Below are 17,381 nucleotides of genomic sequence, written 5' to 3'. Positions count from 1 at the left end.
TTTCCAAGAATAGAACTCTTTTAACTTTTTTCACAGGGGTATTGAATGAAAAAAAAAATGCACCACCTAAAATTTGAGAATTATTTCTTATTTGGCAGACAAACTGAGGACTATAGCCTGGGTACCACCTCACAGATAGCTCTAAGGAACCGTTCCAAAGAGGTAAGGGAGTAGCCAGGATACATAGGAGTTTTGCTTAAAAAAAAAAAAAATGTAGTCAAACATCATAAGATTACTGCTAATCACAAAAAAACAGATATCTCAATTTAATTATTTTAGTGCTTTCCTATGTATGGGAAGATGCAAGAGTCTGGGCTCATTGTAATTATTCCTCTGATTTGCATCTTAAATACCCAGGGATAGTATCCTGCTTTTTCCCATCCTGAATTCCCCTCAGCATGCATCATTGGAATGGCTACAATGGCTGATGGCTTTGTGGCAGGAAACCTGTTTTTCCCCATCCTGAATGCCCCATCAAGGTGCAGTACTAGGGGAAGCTGCAGTGGCTTATGACTTTATGGCTACAACATCCTCTGTTTACTGAAAGGGTAGACAACATTCTTTGTCCACAGGGGACTTCCTCAGTTTCCTCACCTGCACAATAAATCAGGTGTCAAGCTGGAGATCACAGACACACAAGGGGTAAATAAGTAGTATTAAGGGGGTCCGAGAAATTGGATGGGAAAAAATATCTTTATTTTCACTGACCTGTAATTGAAATGTAGCATTTTTTTTTCAATTTGTATGTAGGCAACAAAACCCAATAGTATTAGTAGAAAACACAGATATGGGGTTTCATGGTCAGTCACCTTGTAGCACAAGGCAGGAACTGGCAACCAAATGGACCAGGGGCCAACCAAGCCTAGCAGATTACCCACATAGTCCATCCACCAAAACAGAAAGAATCACACAGCCCTCATAGGGCGAACCCCTAGAGCATATAGCTATGGTGATGAGAAGAGAGTATGCTGCTGAGACGCATAGGATGTATCCAACAAATGGCCTCTTCTACAAGGTCAGGAAACATAACCAACCTACCAAATATATAAAAGTAAAACAGCAAGATAAGCAAATATAGGCAACAGAGGAACAAGTTCCAAATGAAGGAACAATATAAAACCCCAAAAGAAGAACTAAGTGAACTGAAGAGAGGCAATCTACCTGAGAAAGAGTTCAGGGTAATGATCATAAAGATATTCAAAGAACTCCGGAGATGAGTAGATGCACAGTGCAAGAAGCTAGAAATTTTTAACAAAGAGTTAGAAAATAAAAAGAACAACCAAACAGAAATGAAGAATACAATAACTGAAATAAAAAATAAACTAGGAGGGCTCATCAACTAAATGATACAGAGGAACAAGGGTCAGTGAGCTGGAAGGCAGAGTGGCAGAAATCAATGATGCTGAACAGAAAAAGAAAAAATATTGAAAAGAAATGAGGACAGGGAGTTCCCTGGTGGTCTAGTGGTTAGGATTCAGCACTTTCACTGCTGTGGCCCTGCAAGCTGTGTGGCACAGCCGAAGTAAAAAAAAAAAAAAAGAGAAATGAGGACAGTTTAAGACACCCCCCTGACACAACATCAAGCACACTAATATACACATAAGGGTTCCAGAAGGAGAAGAGAGAGACAGAAAGGGGCTGAGAATATAACTGAAAACATTATACCTAAATACTACCCTAACCTGGGAAAGGAAACAGACATCCAATTCCAGGAAGTGCAGAGAGTCCTATACATGACGAACCCAAAGAGGAACACACCAAAACACATTTTAAACTGGCAAAAGTTAAAAATAAAAAGAGAATATTAAAAACAGCAAGGGGAATGAGGAGACAAGATGGTGGAGCAGAAGACCTTGAGCTCACCTCCTCTCAGGAGAACACAAAGTTCACAACAAACTGATAAACAACCATCAATTAAAAAAAAAAAAAAGACTGGAAGCTACCAAAGAAGATATTCTACATCTAAAGACATAAAGAAGGAACTCAATGAGATGACAGGAAGGGTGCACTCATGATACAATCAAATCCCACACCCCCAGGTGGCTGACCCACAAACTGGAGAATAATTAGATCACAGAAGTTCTCCCATAGGAAGGAGAGTTCTGAGCCCCACATCAGGCTTTCCAGCCTGGAGATCTGCCATCAGGAGGAGGAGCCTCCAGAGCATTTGGCTTAGAGGACCAGTGGGGCTTGATGGCAGGAGCTCCAGAGGACTGGGGGAAATAGTGACTCCACTCTTGGAGGGTGCACACAAGGTCTCATGCGCACCGGGACCAAGGGCAAAAGCAGTGACTTCATAGGAGCCTGGGTTAGACCTAGCTGTTGGTCTTGGAGGGTCTACTGCAGAGGCAGAAAGGCAGTTGTGGCTGACGTTGGGGAGAAGGACAATGGTGGGAGGGAGAGGTATCAGGGAGTATTCATTGGCGTGAGTCTCCTGGAGGCTGACATTTTGGCACCAAGACCTGGCCCCACCCAAAAGCCTGTAGGCTCCAGTGCCAGGACGCCTCAAGCCAAACAACCAATAGGGCAGGAACACAGCCCCATCCATCATCAGATTGACTGCCTAAAGACCTCCTGAGCACATAGCCACCTCCAGACACACCACTTTACATGGCCCTGCCCACTAGAGGCTCAAGACCCAGCTCTACCACCAGTGAGTAGGCACCAGACCCTCCCACCAGGAAGCCTGCACAAGCCTCTAAACCAGCATCATCCACCAAGGGGTAGACACCAAGAAAACTAATATCCAGCAGCCTTCAGAACCAAGTCCTCTAACACAGGTCAGAACCTACCCTGGGACCAGCTGGTCTCTGGCCCTTGGGTGATGACAGGGGAGTGTACTGCAGAAACACATAAGATATCCCCTACAGAGGGCCATTTCACCAAGGTTGAGAAACATAACTAACCTTCCAAATACAAAATACAAATAAAAATAGAAATTTACAAATACAAATACAAATAGAAATTTAGACAAAGTGAAACAGCAGAGGAATATGTTCCAGATGAAGAAACAAGATAAAACCCCAGAAGAACAACTAAGTGATGCAGAGATAGGCAATCTGCATGAGAAAGAGTTTACAGTGTTGATTGTACAGATGATCCAAGAACTCAGAAAAAGAATGGATGCACAGAGTGAGAAGTTACAAGAAGTTTTTAACAAAGAGTTAGAAAATATAAACAACAACAAACCAGAGTTGAAGAATGCAATGAAAGAAACGGAAAATACACTAGAAGGAGTCAACAGCAGCATAAAAGAGGCAGAAGAACAGATAAGTGAGCTGGAAGACAGAGTGCTGGAAATCACCACTGTGTAACAGAATAAAGAAAAAAGAATGAAAATAAATGAGGACAGTTTAAGAGACCTCTGGGACAACATCAAGTGCAGCAACATTCATGTTATAGTGGTCCCAGAAGAAGAAGGGAGAGAAAAGGCCTGAGAAAATATTTGAAGAGATAATAGCTGAAAAATTCCCTAACATGGGAAAGGAAACAGTCACCCAAGTCCAGGAAATGCAGAGAGTCCCATACAGGATTAACCCAATGACGAACAAGCTGAGACACACTAATTGAATTGACGAAAGTTAAAGATAAAGAGAAAATATTAAAGGCAACAAGGGAGGACTTCCCTGGTGGTGCAGTGGTTAAGAATCTGCCTGCCAATGCAGGAGACACAGGTTCAATCCCTGGTCCAGGAAGATCCCATATGCTGCGGAGCAACTAAGCCTATGTGCAACAACTACTGAGCCTGTGTTCTAGAGCCCGTGAGCCACAACTACTGAGCCCACATGCCACAGCTACTGAAGCGAACGCGCCTAGAGCCCGTGCTCCGCAAGAGAAGCCACCGCAGTGAGAAGCCCGCGCACCGCCATGAAGAGTAGCCCCCCTCACCACAACTAGAGGAAGCCCATGCGCAGCAAAGAAGACCCAATGCAGCCAAAAATTTAAAAAATTAAAAATAAATAGAATAAATTTTTTTTAAAAACAGAAAATTAAAAAACAACAACAACAACAAAAAAGGCAACAAGGGAAAAGTAACAAATAATATACAAGGGAAATCCCATAAGGTTATCAGTTGATTTTTCAGCAGAAACTCTGAGGGCCAGAAGGGAGTGTCATGATATACTTAAAATGATGAAAGGGAAAAATCTACAACCAAGAATACTCTACCAAGCAAGGCTCTCATTCAGATTCGACAGACAAATCAAAAGCTTCACACACAAGCAAATGCTAAAATAATTCAGCACCACCAAACCAGCTTTACAACAAATACTAAAGGAACTTTTCTACATGGAAAAGAAAAGGCCATAACTAGAAACCAGAAAATTACAAAATGAGAAAGCTCACTGGTAAAGGCAACCACTGGTAGAGGTAGGAAATCATCCACACAAAAATACGATATCAAAGCCAATAATCTTGAGAGGAGGAGATTACAAATGCAGGATATTTGAAATGCAATTGAATATAAGAGATCAGCAACTTAAAACAATCACGTACATACGTAGACGGCTATATAAAAGCCACATGGTAACCAAAAATTAAAAATCTGTAATAGATATACACAGAAAAAGGAATCCAAACACAACACTAAAGATAGTCATCAAATTGCAAGAAGAGAACAAAAGAGGAAAGGAAGAAAAAAGACCCACAAAAACAAATCCAAAACAGTTAACAAAATGGCAATAAGAACATACATATTGATAATTAACTTAAATGTAAATGGGTTAAATGTTCCAACCAAAAGACATAGACTAGCTGAATGGATGTCATCTATAGAACCCTTTACCCTATATTGAGGTACCTAAAAAAACAAATCAGTAAAGTACTTTTATCATTCAAGACCCACGAGAAACAGCATCTATTCCACACAGTGCTGTATAAATGCTTGCAAATTCTTATTCTTTGGATATACTTTAAACTCAATGCAGATTACTCCTTCTGCTATAACAATATGTACAATTACCTAATAAGTATTTCATATAATACCTTTTTGTTTTGAACTATAGTCATATCACACCATCTCTTAGAACTGATTACAACTAGAAATGAATAGTCTTAGTTTCTATGTATTAACATTTTACTGGTTTGTATTTCAGAAGATAACCTTTTCCTGACTTTGGCCCCAGTCTCTGACTATAAAAGAACTGTCATAACAGACAAGGTAGAATGGAGTTGTATATTACTGTTGTGGTCCTATAGCAAGTCAACCAAACCTAAACCCAAAGTACAACTGTAAAAAACAAAAGTACAACTATAAGCATGTGTTTGCCAAGTCTTATAAAATGGTTGTAAATAAATAAACAGCTTTCAGAAGATATTCCAGTAGAGTACAAAGTACAAACAAAACACATAAAATTAGAATTCTCCTGTATGTAAAGTGAATATACCAATTATATAAATGTTAAACATTCAATCCATAATAATTTGGTTTATCTTTTTCAGATTTAGGAGGGCTTTTGTGGCATTCATTTAGTAGACAATGTATCTTTAAAAGGATGTCCAACAAACTCTGAACCGATGGCTTATTTTCTGTATTTTTTTATATTCTTATAACAAGCAAAGATATTAAAGATTATTCAACCAAAAATGAATAAATAAATAAAAGCACCAAGGGAAAAGCAACACATTATGTACATGGAACTCCCATAAGGCTATCAACTGATTTTTCAGAAGAAACTCGGCAGGCCAGAAGGGAGAAGCACATTATATTTAAGGTGAAGAAAGTAAAAAAGCTTCAACCAAGAACAGTCTACCCAGCAAGGCTCTTATTCAGATTTGATGGAGAGATAAACAGCTTCACAAACAAGCAAAAGCTAACGGAGTTCAGTACCACCAAACCAGCTTTACAAGAAATGTTAAAGGAACTTCTCTAAGCAAAAAACAAAAAAGGACACAAAAAGAAACATGAAAATAATGAAAGCAAAAAGGCCACCAGTAAAGGCAAGCATAAAGAATAGGAAGGAAATCATCCATGCACAAATCTAGTAGGAAGTTTAGAAGACAAAAGTAGTAAAACCATCTATATCCACAATAAGCAGTTAAGAAATTCAGAAAACAATTAGATGGAAAATATAACGTCAAAAACAGTAATAATGGGGGGAGGAAAGTACAAATACAGGATTGTTAAAAGGTATTTGAAATTGAGAGATAAGCAACTTAAGGGTTTCCCTGGTGGCACAGTGGTTAAGAATCCGCCTGCCAATGTAGGGGACACGGATTCGAGCCCTGGTCCAGGAAGATCCCACATGCTGCGGAGCAACTAAGCCCATGCGCCACAACTACTGAGCCTGTGCTCTAGAGCCCGTGAGCCACAACTACTAAGCCCAAGTGCTACAATTACTGAACTTGCGCGCCTAGAGCCCGTGCTCTGCAACAAGGGAAGCCACCGCAATGAGAAGCCCGCGCACTGCAACAAAGAGTAGCTCCCGCTTGCCGCAGCTAGAGAAAGCCGGCGTGCAGCAATGAAGACCCAACGCAGCTGAAAATAAATGAATAAATAAATAAAAAGAGATAAGCAACTTAAAACAATTTATATATATGTATACACTCACACACATATATACATATATTTTTTTTTACCTCATGTTATCCACAAACCAAAAATCTATAGTAGATTCACACACAAAGAAGAAAAAAAAATCCAAGTGTAATACTAAAGATAGTCATCAAATCACTGGGGAGAACAAAACAAGAAGAAAAGAGAAAAAAGACCTATAAAAACAACCCTAAAATGATTAACAAAATGGCAATACAAACATACTTATGAATAACTACTTTAAATGTAAAGGGACAAAAGGCTCCAATCAACATACAGAGTGGCCGAATGGATACAAAAACAAGACTCGTATACATGCTGCCTACAAGACACTCATTTCAAATCTAAAGACACACACAGACTGAAAGTTTGGGGGTGGAAAAAGGTATTCCTTGCAAATGGAAATCAAAAGCAAGCCAGGGTAGCAATACTGGCATCAGACAAAATAGACTTTATGACAAAGACTGTTAGAAGACAAAGGACATTACATAATGATCAAGGGATAAATCCAAGAAGATGTAACAATTGTAAATATATATGCACCCAACACAGGAGCACCTAAATACATAAAACACATATTAACAGACATACAACAGAAATTGACAGTAACACAATAACAGTAGAGTCCTTAATACCCCACTTACATTAATGGACAGATCATCCAGACAGAAAATCAATACGGAAGCACTGATTTAAATGACACATTACATCAGTCGGACTTAACAGATATGTATAGAACATTCCATCCAAAAGCCCCAGAATACACATTCTACAAGGCCAGCATCACCTGAATAGCATAACCAGACAAAGCTATCACACACAAAATATTACAGGCCAATAACTCTTATGAACCTAGATGCAAAAGTTCTCAACAAAATATTAGCAAACTGAATCCAACAGTACAACAAAATGATCATAAACTATGATCAAGTGGGATTTATCCCACAGATGCAAGGATTTCTCAATATCTGCAAATAGATCAATGTGATACACATTTACAAACTGAAGAATAAAAACCATATGATCATCTCAATAGATGCAGAAAAACTTTTTGATAAATTCACCATCCATTTATGATAAAACCTCTCCAAAAAGTGGGCATGGAGGGAACATATCTCAACAAAATAAAGGCCATATATGCCAAACTCAGAGCTAACTAACATCATACTTGAAGGTGAAAACCTGAAAGCATTTTCTCTAAGATCAGGAGCAAGACAACAATTCCCACTATCACCAATTTTATTCAACATAGTACTGGGAAGTCCTAGCCAAGGCAATCAGGCAAGAAAAAGAAATAAAAGGGATCCAAATTGGAAGAGAAGTAGTAAAACTGTCACTTTTTGCAGATGACATACTATACATACCTTGAACACATTACGTAATTATCTTTTTTTAGTGGTTAGAATAATTAAGTTCTAGTCTATTAGCAAGATTGTTGATTATAATACAATAATGTTGTCAATACAGTCCATTAGATCACCAGGGCTTATTTACTACTCATAAATTCTGACCTTTAAACTTCATTTCTTCTATTCAGTTTCCACATCAACCAACATGCTTTAGCAACACTGAATTTTATTCAGCTCCTCAAATAAGTTCAATTTTACAAATGCAGTTACCTTTGTTGAGCTTTTCCCCTCCGTTTCCTCCCCTTCATTGGAAGAGTTTCCTTTATTTTTCAGATCTGAGTCCATCTTGCAGGAAACCTTCCTTAAAATCTCATGTCAGAGTTAAGCCCTTCTCTGAGGTTTTCTCAAAAAGGACCTAATACTGCTCCTTTCATAACACTTACGGTTTTGTATGTCAGTTGCTAGCTTAGTGTCTTTCTCCTTCACTTGTGAACTCCATGAGGACTGAGACTGTGCCCACCGTCCTCATGGGTGTAGCAATAGCCTGTCATGCCTGATACATGAGTGAGGTCCTGTGATGTTCCATAAATATTTGCTGAGGTAATAAGTAAAAGAAGGAGAACAGGAGGGCTGGAGATACAGATATGAAATGAATTATCACCCAGGAGGTTCAATGTAGAGAGGCAGAAACTTTAGAAATATGAGAAGCAACAAAGGGGGAAAACAATGGAGAAGAGCAGTAACAGAAGATAAAGAAAAGTCAGAACAATTTTGTGTGACAAAAGCACAGAGTTTATAACAGGAGAAGCAACAGATGCAACTACTGCTGGTTATCCCTTCACATTCCTCATACACATACACACACATACACACACACACACACACACACACACAGCGCAAACACAGATGCTTCCTTGGACATAGTTACTAAAAAGTTTGAATTACTGTGGGATCTATGCTCATCATTGAACAATGGAATTACAGACATTTAAGGACGTTATTCAGAATTTTCAGTTCTTTTAATTAAAATGTTTATGTACTTACATTATTAAACTAATATTCTTTAGAAGACTCAGAAAAAATTAAAAAGGAGAAGCAATGAATAAGTATGAAAAAACATAGAGAAAATTTGCCTGTAATGTAGAAGGACTGACTTAGGAACTCACAGGTTTCTTGGTTGGATGGTGGGTTTAACATAATACACACCCATTAACTCACCACCCAACCTGAGAGCTAGATCGTTGAAAATGATTTATATTTACTTCTGTCCTTCTTCCCTATCATTTCCCATGCTTCCCAACACCTGATGCTACCACTACCCTGAATCTTGTGTTTTCTCCATTAATTTTTTAAAATATAATTTTAGCACACACATTTATTTATAAAACACGTATTTTTTACTTATATTATTTGTCCCTTAAATCTTAACACTCCCACCTACCTTCAACACACTGAGGGCCAGGGCCAAAGTGAAGGAAATGAGGAGGGATCTAGATCAGAAAATGAGTGAGGAGGCACTCACTCTCAGGGTTGTACAAGTGCAGGGCTGCTTACCCATTAAAAAAAGTAGGCACAATGCTTAGACCTTGCAAAACTTTTAGAGACCCATAGCAATAGTTTAAGGCTAATCTCTATTAAAATCAGAGGAAAATGAACAGCATAATAATAATGAGTAAATAATAATGAATCATCTTGGATTATATATGCCTATATATTAACCCAGTGGTAAACATAATTTTAAATATTTTTTGTGAAAGAAGGAGCCCAAGAAGGCAAAAGAGCCTGGGCCCCACAAAAGTCATAATGTGGCCCTGGAAACCTGCACAAACATACTGATCTAATTGTTTATATTAATCTAAAGTCTACCTGAAGGTATCACACTCCCTGACTTTGGACTATACTACAAAGCTATTTTAATGAAAACAGCATGGTACTGGCACAAAAACAGACACATAGCCCAAAGGAACTAAATAGAGAGCCCAGAACAAAACAATGCACATGGTCAATTAATCTACAACAAAGGAGGCAAAACTGTACACTGGGGAAAGACAGTCTCTTTAGTAACAGATGCTGGGAAAGCTGGACAGCTACATGTAAAAGAATGAAATTAGAACTTTTTCTCATACCAAATACAAAAAAAGACTCAAAATGGTTAAAGACCTAAATGTAAGAGCAGAAACCATAAAACGCCTCAAAGAAAATACAGGCAGAATACTCTTTGGCATAAGTCATAAAAATTTTTTTTGGATCTCTCTCCTCAAGCAAAGGAAACAAAAGGAAAAATAAACAAACGGAACTTAATTAAACTTAAAAGACTTCCACAGCAATGGAAATCATTGACAAAACAAAAACATAACCTACTAAATGGGAGAAAATATTTGCAAATGATATGACAGATAAGGGGTTAACAGGCAAAATATATTAACAGCTCATACAACTCAATATCAAAATAACACACAACAAAACTGAAGAATGTGCAGAAGATCTGAATAGACATTTTTCCAAAGAAGACATATGAGTGGACAACAGGCACATAAATAAGATGCTCAGTGCTGCTAATCATCAAGGAAATGCAAATCAAAACCACAATGAGATATCAGCTCACACCTGTCAGAATGGCTATCATCAAAAAGAACACAAATAACAAATATGTTGGTGAGGATATGCAGAAAAGAGAATTCTTATACACTGTTGGTGGGAATGTAAATTGGTGCAAACACTATGGAAAACAGTATGAAGTTTCCTCAGAAAACTAAAAATAGAACTAACATGATCCAGCAATTCCACTCCTGGTTATATCTCCAAAGAAAACAAAAATACTAGTTCTAAAAGATATGTGTATCCCAATATTCACAGCAGCATTATGTATAATACCCAAGATATGGAAGCAACAGCAACAGCAACGTCCATCAGCAGATTAATGGATAAAGAAGATATGGAATATTACGCAGCCATAAAAAAGAATAAAATTTTGCCATTTGCACAACATGGATGGACCTGGAGAGTATTATGCTTAGAAAAATAAGTCAGACAGAAAAAGATAAATACTGTATGTTATGATTTATATGTGGAATCTAAAAAAGAAAACAAACAAATGGATATAACAAAACAGAAAGAGACTCAGAGATATAGAGAACTAGTGGTTACAAGTGGCCAGAGTGAAGGGGGAAGGAGGAAGGTAATGGTAGGGGATTCAAAGGTACACACTAATATGAATGAAATAAATGAGATACAAGGATATATTGTATAGAGCAGGGACTATATCCAATATTTTATAACTTTAAATGGAGTATAATCTATAAAAATATTGCATCACTATGTTGTATACCTGAAATTATTATGATATTGTAAATCAACTATACTTTCATAATGATAATAATAAACAAAATCTATCTAAACCATGGAAATATATAATTATATGAGAATCACTATGATTCTTTAAAAATGCATGTGCAAACTCCCAAAGAGTCTTTATTCCCATTTTGTAGTAATCCCTAGTTCCTTCAACTGTTTTTCATGGGAAATGATTTTTAATTTCTTATCTATACTCCTTACTCTCCCCAGAACACTGTTTCAGAACCAAATGAAACACTCCAAAATCTGGTTGATGATCACAGAATGAAACTGGATACTCTTATTTCCTGTCCCAGAAGCAATTCTATTTTTTCATTTGTTTGCTTTGGAAATTCAATCCACTTCATCATTTAATCATCCCTTCAAGAAATATATTTTAAGTCTTTATTATGAGTACCATGACATTTCTGCAGCAGAGTACAAAGAACAATGTTTTTAGGAGTAGGAGAAAAAATTCTCTGTATTTGGAGGAGCTGGGAAATAATATTAAGAAAATGATTACAGAATCTGGAAATAAAGATTTGGAAGTCATCAGCAATCAAGTGGTATTTAAAATCACAAAAGCATGTTAAATAAACTAAGAAATAAATGAGAGATAGAACGTGGAAAACAACTTAAACAAACACAGTATTTTACGTTCCAGATAATGTGTATAGAAAATACACATACAAATAATGAAAGCAGAAAGAAGGAAACATCAAAATAGAATCATATTGTGAATACTACTTTGGGACACACTTTAAAAATAAATAAGCAATACATCATAAACAATTAGACCATAGAGCAAGTCACTGCAGTCAGTTCACAAGGAGCACCTCATACATCCAGTTAATATTGGAGAGTTTCCTAAGAAGTTATTTATATTCCCTGAAAACTTATTTTATATATTTTTTCCTGTGGCTGCCTTGGTGAAAATATATTATGACTACAATGGGTAACTGGTAAGCATCATGCCTTCTGAAGAATTCCCAGGTTTTGATTTGACAGATTATACTTTTTCTTTAGAACAAAGCCAGACACATCATTTTGGCCTCTGACAGCACTGACTTTGTAAAATTCATTTTGTCATCATGCTACACAATTCATTGAGAGACATTAATAATTAACAAATGTATGAAATTATTGCAATTATTAAAAAGATGTTTTCTATAACCCAATAAATTGGATATAAGAAATACAGTATTAATGAATGAATTAACTATTGCCTAGAGCATAGTTCAGAGAAGAAATTTTTGTTTTAAACCATACTGTCAGTATCAAGAGTTCCAAGAATAGAGGGAAAACTAAACAAAACAGAACCACATTCATGTCTCCAAAGATCAAGCACACTGTGGATCCCGGAGCACTTAGTGGAAAAAACCAAGACCTGAGTTTAGGAAGGAGCCAGTAGAGAAGATTTCAGGACATTAGGCCCAAAGCATCCTTAGATGGTGGAATGAGAACAGGGGTCTTAATATGACAAATTCCCTGGTCTACAGTCTGATTGTTTTTGGTGATGGCATAGATATCACAAAGATTTAAGGGAACATATGAACAAATGTCTCTTCCCACCACTGCACAAGTTCCCCCTCTTGAAGCCAGAATCATGTCCAATGCCTGATGATTATAGAGCACCACTTGCTGGAGTTTCTGTAATTCTCTGGTGATGAAGTTGTTGGCTCTGGTAAGACTATTCACAGTCTTGGTTGTTTCCTGGAGCACAGCATGAAAAATGAGGGTGTTTTGGAAAACTTCCTGAGTGATCCACACAGCAGCAGCTCTAGGCAAAAAGGTTGTCCATACATATTCTGCTGAAGTAGTCATCTTTTCAATTTACTCCCAATCACTGAGCCTCTTGTTCCAAGGCTTCCTGAGAACCAGGTGAGAAACAAATGTCACAGCCTCCTTCTGGGGTTGGGATTCTGCACCTAGATTTATAGCTGTAACACATATTTATAGACCTTTTGGATCATCTAGTGTCTAGAAAACTTAAATCAGAGGTAATAGAGTAGTTAAGATGAGAAAAGAAGGCAGTCTGGTTAAAGATTTGATAAGGAATAATTTGATTACCTAAATAACAGGATCCAGTCCAGTTAGCAGATAGATATCAGCAGGGACATCTACCACAAATAAAATATGTCTCACTAGAGGCTGTTCAAGGCTAGTGAAAATAATTGTCCATTGGATTTGTATCTCGGCACTTACATGAAACTCTCTGACAGAAAAGTTGTCCCATCCAATTGGGAAGAAAAAATTTAACAGGTTGTTCTTTGCAAGAGACAGTCCCAAGTGTCCCTGGTAAAATTATTCTTAGAATCATCTGGGTGTACAAGATGTATATAATAAGGCAAAGAATAAGTATTTTTGTCTCCCATTGTAATAGCATAGGTATTTGTATTGGTGGCAAAGAAAATGTGATAGCACATGCATATACCCATGAAAGAGCATGGTCACAGTGGAAGTATACATTGCCCTTTGTGAAAACTATGGAGATTGAAAGAGTTTCCTTTTGAAGTATAAAGCAAAAAGCAAAGGGCCCACAAGTGGTAACACGTATTTAACAATATTAATTTTTTAAATCCAAGAGCATGAGATATCGTTCCATTTCTTTGTATTATCTTCAATTTCCTTCATCAATGTTTTATAGTTTTCAGAGTATAGGTATTTCACCTCCTTCGTTAAAGTTTATTCCTAGGTATTTCACTCTTTTGGATGTGATTTTTTTTTCACATCTTTATTGGAGTGTAAATGCTTTACAATGTTGTGTTAGTTTCTGCCACACAACAAAGTGAATCAGCTATATGTATACGTATATCCCCATATCCTCTCCCTCTTGCGTCTCCCTCCCACCCTCCCTATCCCACCCCTCTAGGTGGTCACAAAGCACCGAGCTGATCTCCCTGTGCTATGCGGCTGCTTCCCACTAGCCATCCATTTTACATTTGGTAGTGTATATATGTTCATGCCACTCTCTCACTTCGTCCCAGCTTCCCCTTCTCCCCCGTGCCCTCAAGTCCATTCTCTACGTCTGGTCTCTATTCCTGCCCTGCCACTAGGTTCATCAGTACAGTTTTTTTAAATATCATATATATACACTAGCGTACGGTATCTGTTTTTCTCTTTCTGACTTACTTCACTCTGTATGACAGACTCTAGGTCCATCCACCTCACTACAAATAACTCAATTTTGTTTCTTTTTATGGCTGAGTAATATTCCATTGTATATATGTGCCACATCTTCTTTATCCATGCATCTGTTGATGGACATTTAGGTTGCTTCTATGTCCTGGCAATTGTAAATAGTGCTGCAATGAACATTGTGGTACATGTATCTTTTTGAATTATGGTTTTCTCAGGGTATATGCCCAGTAGTGGGATTGCTGGGTCATATGGTAGTTCTATTTTTAGTTTTTTTAAGGAACCTCCATACCGTTCTCCATAGCAGCTGTATCAATTTACATTCCCCCCAGCAGTGCAGGAGGTTGGATGTGATTTTAAACAGGATTGCTTTTTTACTTTCTCTTTCTTGACCCATAATTATATCCATTTTAAACTGGTAGTCATTTAAGTTCAAACACATTCTAAAATACCTACTTTTTTATTCCCCTCCCCCTCATTTTGTTTTTGATATCACATTTTCCATCTTCATGCTTATCCCTTTACTATTTCTTGTGGTTATAGCTGCTTTTACAAATTTTTGTTTTTTAATCTACATACTGGTTTAAGTGATCTTCAATTCTTACTATATAGTTGTCTTTCCTGTTAGGATTTTCCCTTTCCTATAGATTCTTATTTCTTTTCCATTTAGTTAGAAGGGCCTTCAACATTTCTTTTAGGGTAGGTCTAGTGTTGCTGAATTATTTTAGTTTTTGCTTGTCTAAGAATTTCCTTATCTCTCCTTCTATTCTAAAAGACAATCTTGCTGGGTAGAGAATCTGGACTGCAGGATTTTCCCTTACAGCACTTTGAATATATCATGCCATTCCCTTCTAGCTGGCAAAGTTTCTGCAGAGAAATCAGCTGATAACGGGTTCCCTTGTATATGACTCTTATTCTGTTGCTGCCTTTAGAATTCCCTCTTTAACTACTGTCATTTTAACTATGATATGTCTTGGTGTGGGTCTGTTTGGGTTCATCTTGTTTGGGACCCTCTGTGCTTCCTATAACTGGATATCTGTTTTCTTCCTCAGGTTTGGGTTGTTTTCAGTCACAATTTCTTCAAATACATTTTCAATCTACTTCTCTCTCTTCTTCTGGAACCGCTATAATGTGAATGTTGGCACACAGTGATATCCCAGAAATCTCATAGATTTCTTACATTTTTTTATTTCAATTTTTTTTTTCTGTTGTTCTGATTGGGAGATCTCCATTATTCTGTCTTCTAGATCACTTGTGTTCTTCTGTATCACTTAGTCTGCTATTCATTCCATCTAGTGTGTTTTTTATCTCAGACAGTGAATTATCTATTTTTGATTGGGTCTTTTTTATACTTCCTAGTACCTTACTGAAATGATCAATGTTTAGATCAATTATTTTCCCTTATTCAGTTAACATTTTTACTACCAATTTTTGAAATCTTTATCTGGTAAATTGTTTCTGTTTCATTACTTATTTTTTCCTGGAGTTGTCTCTTGCTCTTTCATTTGAGAGTAGTTCCTCTGCTTTTTATTTTGCTTAACATTCTCTGCTTCTATGAATTTAGGTGAAACAGCTACCTACTGTGGTCTTGAAGGGGAATTCTTTTGTGGAAGAATTTCTGTGTAGACTGAATATGTTCAGTGCCTTTGGTGCAGAGCTGGATTTGAAATGGACATCAGTTGCATTTCCTCAGGATGTGCTGGCAGCTATCACCTTGGTAGAGGTGGGCCTGGAGATGAAGGAGCTACAGCCTGCACAGGGTGTAACATGGGGCTTCCTCTCTGCTCAGTGGCCATAGCACCCTTTCAGGGGTGGGGTGTGATCTCAAGTTGCTGGTTTGGAAGCCCTTGGGGTCAGTCTTGAGCTGGCTCTGTCCCCTTTAAGTGTATGTTTTTCCTTCTCCCTGATCCAGGACTTTGCCCCAAAGGAAGGAAATGCTGAAGTAAGTGGGGTTCATGTACCTACTGAAGTCCTATGCTCTGCCTTTGTAGGCGTCTGTGTCCCCATGCAGACACAGCCCACAGTCACATTTTTCCCAGTCATGGCTACCCCACATCTAGTGCCATGCTGTGGTGTGGAGTAGGGTGGAGCATTCACTTGGCTTGAGCCGGGGCACACAATGGGGCAGTCACGAGAAACCTGGCAGCTGCACTGCTGTCAGAAGTCTGGGCTGCTTGTGCGGAACCACTTGAGTAAGGGCCAAAAAAGGCTGCCACCTACCCACTTCTGCCCTGGGAACGGGCGGCCTCTGCATTCCAAGGTTGAGCTTTTTCCCTGGTCCTGGCAGCCCCAGGTTCAGTGCCACTGTGTGAAGTGAAGTGAGTGGGGTCAGGGTGTTCGTTCCGACAGGGGCTGAGGAGTATGGCAAGGCAGTCATGGAAACACAGCAGCTACTAGGGCAGACCTCTCTCCACCCTTCATGGGGGCAAGTCAGCACCCATGCTCTCTTCACAAGTGGAACTGAGGTTTCTCCAGCCTTTTTATCTGTTGCACTAGTTCTGCAACCAGCCAATGGGGCTCATCCCCTAAGCATAGGACCTCAGGATAATGACGCCAAGTCTGTACCTCAACATTCTCACTCCCCAGGGTGGATGTCCACCTGTGCACTCTCCCTTTTCCTCTGAATCCCCTCCCAGAAGCACAGGTCCCAACCTGATCACTCTTCTTCCCAACCTACCTGACTACTTGGGTATTTTTCTTACAGCCTTGGTTGTACAGGAGTCCTGCTGCTAGTTTCCAGTTAGGTTTCAGTGAGAATTGTTCCACATGTAGATGAATTTCTGATGTGTTCATTGGGAGCGGTGAGCTCCACATCCTCCTACTCTACTATCTTGATCTCTCCCAGGATATAGTTTCATGGTAGAACCAAGAATTGGTTGAATTGGATATGTAAACAATATAGCTGGGTTCACAAGTTTGAGGGTTCAAGAATATTCCCCCAAAATTGTATCCCAAATTACATCAAATCCAAATCTCTATTTGACTAAACTAACAAAAATCTTGGATCTCTTTCCCCTGGCAAGCAAATC

Source organism: Eschrichtius robustus, chromosome 11 (genome assembly GCF_028021215.1).
Source record: "Eschrichtius robustus isolate mEscRob2 chromosome 11, mEscRob2.pri, whole genome shotgun sequence".
NCBI classification, from domain to species: domain Eukaryota; kingdom Metazoa; phylum Chordata; class Mammalia; order Artiodactyla; family Eschrichtiidae; genus Eschrichtius; species Eschrichtius robustus.
Note: the sequence above shows the minus strand (reverse complement) of the source record.